This window comes from Lepidochelys kempii, chromosome 21, assembly GCF_965140265.1.
Source record: "Lepidochelys kempii isolate rLepKem1 chromosome 21, rLepKem1.hap2, whole genome shotgun sequence".
NCBI classification, from domain to species: domain Eukaryota; kingdom Metazoa; phylum Chordata; order Testudines; family Cheloniidae; genus Lepidochelys; species Lepidochelys kempii.
Genome location: NC_133276.1, coordinates 16,444,486 through 16,454,807, shown reverse-complemented (window position 1 = coordinate 16,454,807; position 10,322 = coordinate 16,444,486).

The window sequence follows — 10,322 nt, the reverse complement described above, 5'->3', positions numbered from 1 at the left end:
TTCCCTTTACATTACCCCTATGGGCGGGAAGCACCAACTTCTCACCTCCGTGAGCTAAAGGAGTAATTCCACTAGTTCAGGGGTGGGCAAACTTTTTGGCCCAAGGGCCACATCTGGGTATGGAAATTGTAGGGCGGGCCATGAATGCTCATGACATTAGGGGCTGGGGTGCAAGAGGGGGTGAGGGCTCTGGGGTGGGGCCAGAAATGGGGAGTTCAGGGTGCAGGAGTGTGCTCCGGGCTGGGGCAGGGGGTTGGGGTGGGGGGTGAGGGCTCCAGCTGTGGGTGCAAGCTCTGGAGTGGGGCTGGGGATGAGGGGTTGGGGGTGCAGGAGGGTGCTCCGGGCTGGAACCGAGGGGTTCGAGGAGGGGAGGGGGATCAGGGCTGGGGTTGGGGCGTGGGAGGGGGTCAGGGGTGCAGGCTCTGGGTGGTGCTTACCTCAAGCAGCTCCTGGAAGCAGTAGCATGTCCCCACTCTGGCTCCTACGTGGAGGTGCGGCCAGGCGTCTCTGCACGCTGCTTGGTCTGCAGGCACCGCCCCTGCAGCTCCCATTGGCCACAGTTCCTAGCCAATGGGAGCTGTGGGAGTGGCGCTTAGGGTGGCGGCAGCGTACGGAACTCCCTGGCTGCCCCATGTGTAGGAGCCAGACAGGGGACATGCCGCTGTTTCTGAGGGCCATGCAAAGCCACAGCAGGAGCTCGAAAGCCAGATTAAAACATCGGAAGGTGTGGCCCCCGGGCCGTAGTTTGCCCACCCCTGCACTAGTTGGTAACAATAGTTTACCCCTAGAGTGGGATTCAAGAATCTCTGGTAGCATCAGAGAAACTAAAAACTTTTAGAAACAAAGTGAAACTGATTGGTCTAGTCTGCAGGAAGCAAGGTGCAAAAAAGGAAACAGCAAAAATGGTGGAAAGTAAACCAGAATGTCTGAGAACTCTTGGCTCTTTTAATCTAATAGTAAGCTAGGTGAGGAACTGAGAGAAAAGGGTTATGTGATTTATCGTGATCGTGTCTTTTTGTATGTCTTTGGGTCATCTCAGTATAAAACAGTCTGTGTGGGGGCCCCCCAGGCAAGCACTAATCTGGCAGACTCCAGGGGAGCGAGACCATCTAATATGCCCATTATTTTATTTTATTTTTTATTATAACAGGATCTGGAATCTGCTGGGGCTGGAATAATTTTGCAATAAAATACAGCATTTGCGGAATAAGCAGCATAATGAGATATCTGAAATACCTTTAAATTGTCCCATTTACCAGGCTCTCATCTAGTCTAGATCAGGGATCGGCAACTTTTGGCACGCAACCCATCAGGGAAATCCACTGGAGGGCAGGGACGGTTTGTTTACCTGCAGCATCCACAGTTTTGGTCAATCGCAGCTCCCACTGGCCGCGGTTCACTGTTCCAGGTCAATGGGGGCTGCGGGAAGCCGCGAGGGCTGAGGGATGTGCTTGGCTTTGATCTTCCACGAAGCTTATGGGAAAGCCTAAACTGCATCCGCTCAAACCATGGCAGGCGCGGATCCTTGATGCACAAATGGAAAATTAAAAATTCTCCAGAGTGCGGCTGTGGCCACCCAGAACAGACCATGGAACCTATAACAACTCAATGCCCAAATTTGCAAATCCGAAGGCAGCATCATAGCGATACACTCTGCTACTCTTGACATAGAAGAAGAAGAAGACCGCATCCTCCATATCTGAATATCGCCACTCCCTTGTTCTGGCTGTCTGCCTCCTTCTCTGTCTACACTGCTTCATCTGAAGCTTATCCCGGCTGGAGGTAGGCTAGGCTCTGCTTATTGCATATGCTCCCAGCCCTAGCCACTTCTGTTTGCTGGCTTTAAAATCTCTATCTTCCATCAAAGGGTGTCACAGAATGGACTGGGCCCTTTAATAGGAAACTGGTCCAGCTCATCTGTGCCTCATGAACAGCCTCTCAATAGGGCCTGAGAGAGGGCAGCTGCCCTGTAGGAACAGCCAGCATGGCTGAGAGGAAGCTGTGCTATAGTGAAGCTGCAGGAAAGAAGAACGCTCTGTAGAGAGCAGGAGGTTGCAGGCGAGTTTGAGACACAGGGACCAAAAGACTCCAGCCAGGTAGGGCTGGGAGTGGCCCAGGGGCATGGGAGGATCCTGTCCTGGGGGGAGCACAAGCACTGAGTGTTTTGAATTGTATGTAAATAAACTAGACCCTGAAGGTAAATGTTCTAAGGACTTTGGATGGGTGGAGCTCTAAAGAAGGGAAACTGAGGCAGGATACTGGTTAGCTGCCCTGGCCTTGAGGAGGCACTCAGGTGGCGGCTGCCTGTTACGGTGTGTTAGTGATTAGACCAGTGACTGTAAAGATGAGTTTCCTGAACTGGTTTTATTCCCCCGCCTCAGCTCATCCCTAGCTCAGTTTCTAGCTTCTGTCTGGTATTGCCAAGCTGAGCTCTCTCTGCTGCCTCAAGCATCCACTGCAGTGAAGACACTGGCATTGACCTTTAGCTGGTAACTCTGCCAACTCACTAAGCGGAACTGAATCCAGCTCGATTCTCCCTGGCAGCAAGAATCATGATGTTGCCAGAGATGATGGGGAACTGAATGCGCCTGGATCCACCAAAAGTGGCTTCCACTCCCAAAGTCCTTGCTCAGCTGATCCCCTTCAGCAGCATCTCTGAGGCTGTTACAATAAAATCTCTCCCACACACACACTGCATCATAGAGTAGGTTGAAAACTAAGCAGGCTCCCATAACATTGAGCAATAAATCACAGTGGCCAAGTAACCTGGCAGACTTAGTGTTCATAGAGGAAAGAGAACATGTATTGGAGGAAAAGGCAGCTAATAGAAAAGGATCCAAGGTTCTGCTGCCAGCATCTATCCAACACCATGACAACCCTCTCTCATCTTGGCACATGAGGTTCAGAGCAGGAGATCCGGTGCCAGATCTGAGCATATCTATGTAGAGGAGCGATGGGAGTGAACTTTTGGCACATTGAACCTCTAGTGCCCCTGAAGGGGAGATCTGCCCGCTGGCCACCCATTTACAATGCATCCACTTCCCACGTGGCTATGGACGCTTCACAGAGGTCTGGATAACAGGCAGAAGCTTAAGGGCAACTGGTTCCTGCTCTTTGATATGCTGTGATGAAGCCAAGAGCAGTCTGGGTTCTGGCCAGGGCGGGTCACTCTGGTCCCTGCACACAGGCTAGTCTGGGGGCAGTGCAGCTCTGGGCTGTTCAGAGAAGGCAAACAGAGTTTCTCAAATGATTTCCAAGGAAGGTTGAAAAGTGCCCTGCCCCACAGCAAATAATGAAAAACTTAACAGAATTTTTGAATCAAAAATCTAGTTTCTGATGTGACAGGGTCAGGCCAGATGGCTACAAGAGAGTGATAGAAGGCAGATATATTAGCCCCAGGTTAAGTAGGTCCCTTTCCCCTGGGTAAGGTAAAAGAGAAGGTTCCAGAACAATTGGGAACCTTCTGGAGACAATTAAGACAAACCCATGGTTTGGGACAAACCATCCCGATGAGTCGAAAGAATAGTAAATATGGCAGGCGACCAGCTTGGCTTAATGGTGAAATCCTAGCGGATCTTAAACATAAAAAAGAAGCTTACAAGAAGTGGAAGGTTGGACATATGACCAGGGAAGAGTATAAAAATATTGCTCGGGCATGTAGGAATGTTATCAGGAGGGCCAAATCGCACCTGGAGCTGCAGCTAGCCAGAGATGTCAAGAGTAACAAGAAGGGTTTCTTCAGGTATGTTGGCAACAAGAAGAAAGCCAAGGAATGTGTGGGCCCCTTACTGAATGAGGGAGGCAACCTAGTGACAGAGGATGTGGAAAAAGCTAATGTACTCAATGCTTTTTTTGCCTCTGTTTTCACTAACAAGGTCAGCTCCCAGACTGCTGCGCTGGGCATCACAAAATGCGGAAGAGATGGCCAGCCCTCTGTGGAGATAGAGGCGGTTAGGGACTATTTAGAAAAGCTGGACGTGCACAAGTCCATGGGGCCGGACGAGTTGCATCAGAGAGTGCTGAAGGAATTGGCGGCTGTGATTGCAGAGCCACTGGCCATTATCTTTGAAAACTCGTGGCGAACCGGGGAAGTCCCGGATGACTGGAAAAAGGCTAATGTAGTGCCAATCTTTAAAAAAGGGAAGAAGGAGGATCCTGGGAACTACAGGCCAGTCAGCCTCACCTCAGTCCCTGGAAAAATCATGGAGCAGGTCCTCAAAGAATCAATCCTGAAGCACTTGCATGAGAGGAAAGTGATCAGGAACAGCCAGCATGGATTCACCAAGGGAAGGTCATGCCTGACTAATCTAATCGCCTTTTATGATGAGATTACTGGTTCTGTGGATGAAGGGAAAGCAGTGGATGTATTGTTTCTTGACTTTAGCAAAGCTTTTGACACGGTCTCCCATAGTATTCTTGTCAGCAAGTTAAGGAAGTATGGGCTGGATGAATGCACTATAAGGTGGGTAGAAAGCTGGCTAGATTGTCGGGCTCAACGGGTAGTGATCAATGGCTCCATGTCTAGTTGGCAGCCGGTATCAAGTGGAGTGCCCCAAGGGTCGGTCCTGGGGCCGGTTTTATTCAATATCTTCATAAATGATCTGGAGGATGGTGTGGATTGCACTCTCAGCAAATTTGCGGATGATACTAAACTGGGAGGAGTGGTAGATACGCTGGAGGGGAGGGATAGGATACAGAAGGACCTAGACAAATTGGAGGATTGGGCCAAAAGAAATCTGATGAGGTTCAATAAGGATAAGTGCAGGGTCCTGCACTTAGGACGGAAGAACCCAATGCACAGCTACAGACTAGGGACCGAATGGCTAGGCAGCAGTTCTGCGGAAAAGGACCTAGGGGTGACAGTGGACGAGAAGCTGGATATGAGTCAGCAGTGTGCCCTTGTTGCCAAGAAGGCCAATTGCATTTTGGGATGTATAAGTAGGGGCATAGCGAGCAGATCGAGGGACGTGATCGTTCCCCTCTATTCGACATTGGTGAGGCCTCATCTGGAGTACTGTGTCCAGTTTTGGGCCCCACACTTCAAGAAGGATGTGGATAAATTGGAGAGAGTCCAGCGAAGGGCAACAAAAATGATTAGGGGACTGGAACACATGAGTTATGAGGAGAGGCTGAGGGAGCTGGGATTGTTTAGCCTGCAGAAGAGAAGAATGAGGGGGGATTTGATAGCTGCTTTCAACTACCTGAAAGGGGGTTCCAAAGAGGATGGCTCTAGACTGTTCTCAATGGTAGCAGATGACAGAACGAGGAGTAATGGTCTCAAGTTGCAGTGGGGGAGGTTTAGATTGGATATTAGGAAAAACTTTTTCACTAAGAGGGTGGTGAAACACTGGAATGCGTTACCTAGGGAGGTGGTAGAATCTCCTTCCTTAGAGGTTTTTAAGGTCAGGCTTGACAAAGCCCTGGCTGGGATTATTTAACTGGGAATTGGTCCTGCTTTGAGCAGGGGGTTGGACTAGATGACCTTCTGGGGTCCCTTCCAACCCTGATATTCTATGATTCTATGATTCTAAGACAGACAGGCTGATTGGCTGCAGGTGTTCTAATCAAGAAGCTGCTAGAATCAATTAAGGCAGGCTAATCAGGGCGCCTGGGTTTAAAAAGGAGCTCACTTCAGTTTGTGGCGCGTGTGAGGAGCTGGGAGCAAGAGGCACTAGGAGCTGAGAGTGAGAACGCGGACTGTTGGAGGACTGAGGAGTACAAGTATTATCAGACACCAGGAGGAAGGTCCTATGGTGAGGATAAAGAAGTTGTTGGGAGGAGGCCATGGGGAAGTGGGACAGAGGGACCTGGACAAATTGGAGGATTGGGCCAAAAGAAATCTGATGAGGTTCAATAAGGATAAGTACAGGGTCCTGCACTTAGGACAGAAGAACCCAATGCACAGCTACAGACTAGGGACCGAATGGCTAGGCAGCAGTTCTGCGGAAAAGGACCTAGGGGTGACAGTGGACGAGAAGCTGGATATGAGTCAGCAGTGTGCCCTTGTTGCCAAGAAGGCCAATGTCATTTTGGGATGTATAAGTAGGGGCATAGCCAGCAGATTGAGGGACGTGATCGTCCCCCTCTATTTGACATTGGTGAGGCCTCATCTGGAGTACTGTGTCCAGTTTTGGGCCCCACACTACAAGAAGGATGTGGATAAATTGGAAAGAGTCCAGCGAAGGGCAACAAAAATGATTAGGGGTCTGGAACACATGACTTATGAGGAGAGGCTGAGGGAACTGGGGATGTTTAGTCTATGGAAAAGAAGAATGAGGGGGGATTTGATAGCTGCTTTTATCTACCTGGAAGGGGGTTCCAAAGAGGATGGCTCTAGACTGTTCTCAGTGGTAGCAGATGACAGAACGAGGAGTAATGGTCTCAAGTTGCAGTGGGGGAGGTTTAGGTTGGATATTAGGAAAAACTTTTTCACTAGGAGGGTGGTGAAACACTGGAATGCGTTGCCTAGGGAGGTGGTGGAATCTCCTTCCTTAGAAGTTTTTAAGGTCAGGCTTGACAAAGCCCTGGCTGGGATGATTTAGTTGGGGATTGGTCCTGCTTTGAGCAGGGGGTTGGACTAGATGACCTCCTGAGGTCCCTTCCAACCCTGATATTCTATGATTCTATGAAGTAGCCCAGGGAGTTGTAGCTGTTGCAGAGCTGTTCCAGGCGGCGCTCTAGACAGCTGCATTCCACAGGGCCCTGGGCTGGAACCTGGAGTAGAGGGCGGGCCCGGGTTCCCCCCAAATCCTCCCAACTCCTGGTCAGACACAGGAGGAGCTGACCTGAACTGTAGGTTCATGAAAATGGCCAAACTGAGGGCTGCCGTGAAGCTCCAAGGTGAGCAAATCCGCCAATAAGTGCAAGACCCACCAAGATAGAGGAGGAACTTTGTCACACTGACTAACACACCTGTAATCAAGCGTTTGATTTTGGGGAGGGCAAGCCTTGGGATTTTTTCCATAGACAATTGCTACAACATCAATAATATTCATTGAACACTTCTGCCTTTTCTGCATTCTTGATAATTCTACCATTTCCATCTAGTAATGGACCAATACCATTGTCCACATTTTGTTTCTTCCTAATATATTTTAAAAACTCCTTATTGTCCTTAACTCTGTCGGCCATAGAGGTCTTCTTGTGTCCCCTGGCTTCCCTTATCAATTTTCTACAATTCCTAGCTTCTGATTTATATTTGGAAAACCATTCCCAGAGAGTAGTTATCAGTGGTTCACAGTCATACTGGAAGGGCATAACGAGTGGGATCCTGCAGGCATCAGTTCTGGGTCCAGTTCTGTTTAATATCTTCATCAATGATTTAGATAATGGCATAGAGAGCACACTTATAAAGTTTGCAGATGATACCAAGCTGGGAAGGGTTGCAAGTGCTTTGGAGGATAGGATTATAATTCAAAATGATCTGGACAAACTGGAGAAATGGTCTGAAGTAAATAGGATGAAATTCAATAAGGACAAATGCGAAGTACTCCACTTGCACACATACAAAATGGGGAATGACTTCCTAGGAAGGAGTACTGCGGAAAGGGATCTGGGGGTCATTGTGGATCACAAGCTAAATATTAGTCAACAGTGTAACGCTGTTGCAAAAAAAGCAAACCTCATTCTGGGCTGTATTAGCAGGAGTATGGTAAGCAAGACACGAGAAGTAATTATTCCACTCTACTCCGCGCTGATTAGGCCTCAGCTGGAGTATTGTGTCCAGTTCTGGGTGCCACATTTCAGGAAAGATGTGGACAAATTGGAGAAAGGCCAGAGAAGAGCAAAAAAATGATGAAAGGTCTAGAAAACATGACCTATGAGGGAAGATTGAAAAAATTGGGTTTGTTTAGTCTGGAGAAGAGAAGACTGAGAGGGGACATGAGAACAGTTTTCAAGTACATAAAAGGTTGTTACAAGGAGGAGGGAGAAAAATTGTTCTTCTTAACCGCTGAGGAAAGGACAAGACGAAATGAGCTTAAATTGCAGCAAGGGAGGTTTAGGTTGGACATCAGGAAAAACTTCCTAACTGTCAGGGTGGTTAAGCACTGGAATAAATTGCCTAGGGAGGTTGTGGAATCTCCAACATTGGACATTTTTAAGAGCAGGTTGGACAAACACCCGTCAGGGATGGTCTAGATAATACTTAGTCCTGCCATGAGTGCAGGCGACTGGACTAGATGATCTCTTGAGGTCCCTTCTAGTTCTATGATTTTTTACTATCAACTTCCCCTTTCTTCCATTTGTTGTTGGGTTTTTTGTTTTTTTGTTTTTTACAACTCCCTTCGCTTACCCTCTGTACCAGGTTGGTTTTTTAACCAGCACATCAGAAGAACCTTCTTCCTTCACTGTGGGATTGTGGCTTTTGGAGCATCTAGTAAGGTGTCCTTAAATGATTCGCAATTATCATTCACATTTTTCTGATTAAATCCTTCCTCCCAGCTGATTTAGCTCATAATTGTTTTCAGCTTTGTGAAACCGACCCTATTCAAGCGTCAAGTATTTATATATTACTGGTCTGGATTTTATTCTGCTTGTACATTATAAATCCGATGAAGTGAGCTGTAGCTCACGAAAGCTTATGCTCAAATAAATTGGTTAGTCTCTAAGGTGCCACAAGTCCTCCTTTTCCTTTTGCGAATACAGACTAACACGGCTGTTACTCTGAAACCTGTCATTATAAATGTGAACAAGTCTTGATCACTTGTACCTAAGCTACCATTAACTTTTAGTACTGTGATCAGTTCCTCTTTATCTGGCAGGACAAGGTCTAATGTAGAGTTCCCCCGTGTTGGCTGCAACACTTTTTGAGTTAGGAAATTGTCCTCTATAATGTTTAGAAATTCCAAGAATGTTTTCGTACTGACAGCATGAGACCTCCAGCAGATGTCACTCAAATTGAAGTCCCCATGGTTTTTTCCCTACACATTATAGATAGGTCTGTAAAGAGGTGGTCATCCTGTTCCCTGGTGTGATTTGATGATCTGTAGCAGACACTAATGAATACCCCATCTTGTGCTTTCTCTGTTAGAACATTGATCCATAAGCATTCAAGATCATTGTCTTCCCAGTGATCAGTGACTCGGAAACAGATAATACCATTTTTGACATAGAGTGCCACTCCCCCGCCGCTTCTGCCCACCTGATCCTTTCTAAAGAGGTTATAACAATTGGTTTTAACATTACAGTCATGTGAATCATCCCACCAGGTTTCAGTAATATTAACTAGATGGAATAAATGAACAGTTCCAATTCCTCTTGTTTGTTACCCAGGCTTCTAGCATCGGTGTATAGGCAAATTCAAGAATTTATTCTCTTCTGCCCTTTGGTGCCTTAATTCATTTTGTTCTCAACATTTTGATTTTTGTGCTGAGCACTCATATCTTTGCTCTTTTTACCCTTCCCTTTTGTGATTAGTTTAACCCTGTCCTGACTACTCTAGCCACAGGAGAGCGAGGGGGAAAGAATAGAGGGGCAAATAGGAGTGGGAAGGGGCAGGGACGGGGGAGGTGAGGGTGAGTGTTATGGGGAGGGACAGTGGGAGGAGAAGGAGAGAGGGTGTGGGACAGGGTCTGCAGTCTGAGGCCAGCCCTCCCCCCACTCTGCAGTGCTACTAAACCCCTGATGGAGAAGCCAAGGCTTCTGTATAATCTGCAGGCGCCCCTGTGGTGCTTTGCCCCTGCCTGTGCTGGGGTGCGGGGGAGGCTGAGTTGCTGGGATTTGTATTTGCTGGTTGTCAGGAGAACAAGGGAGGTGCTGTCCTCACAACTAAACCAAGAAGGTCTGTCCAAGGTCCACACTATCAACAAGGCATCTTTGTGGAGAAAGGAAGGCCAGGGAAGAGCCCTGGACGTGTCTTGAGGGGTGGAGACCAGGAGCCTGAGGGTAAACAGAGAGGGAGGGGTCCTATCCAGGACTGGAGACACTGGATTGCTGGGAGGTGACTGGGAAAGGCAGAGTGAGGAGCGAGCTGTGCTGAAGAACCAGCAGGCAGTGGGGCTGGGTTTGGTTTGGAGAAGCCCCCTCCCGCAGGGGTGAATAGCTTGCCAGGGAGGGGGCTGTGAGCCCGAATTCAGAATAAACCACAGGTGGAAGGGGTCTAGTGAATGAATCCCCGGCGGCGTCACAAAACCAGCATGTGATCCGCAAGCAGCCAGTGCTGGAGTGGCAAAGTGGGTCAGGCCACAGGGGCACTGGCAAAGCGATGCCGGGAGCTCAGCGCTGTGCGAGGAGGAAGCGCTGGAGGGCAGGATGTTCACAGGAGGGGGGCCGGCAGAGCTGTGCATGAGGGTCATGGCATTGTGGGAGGGGAGGGTCTGCTG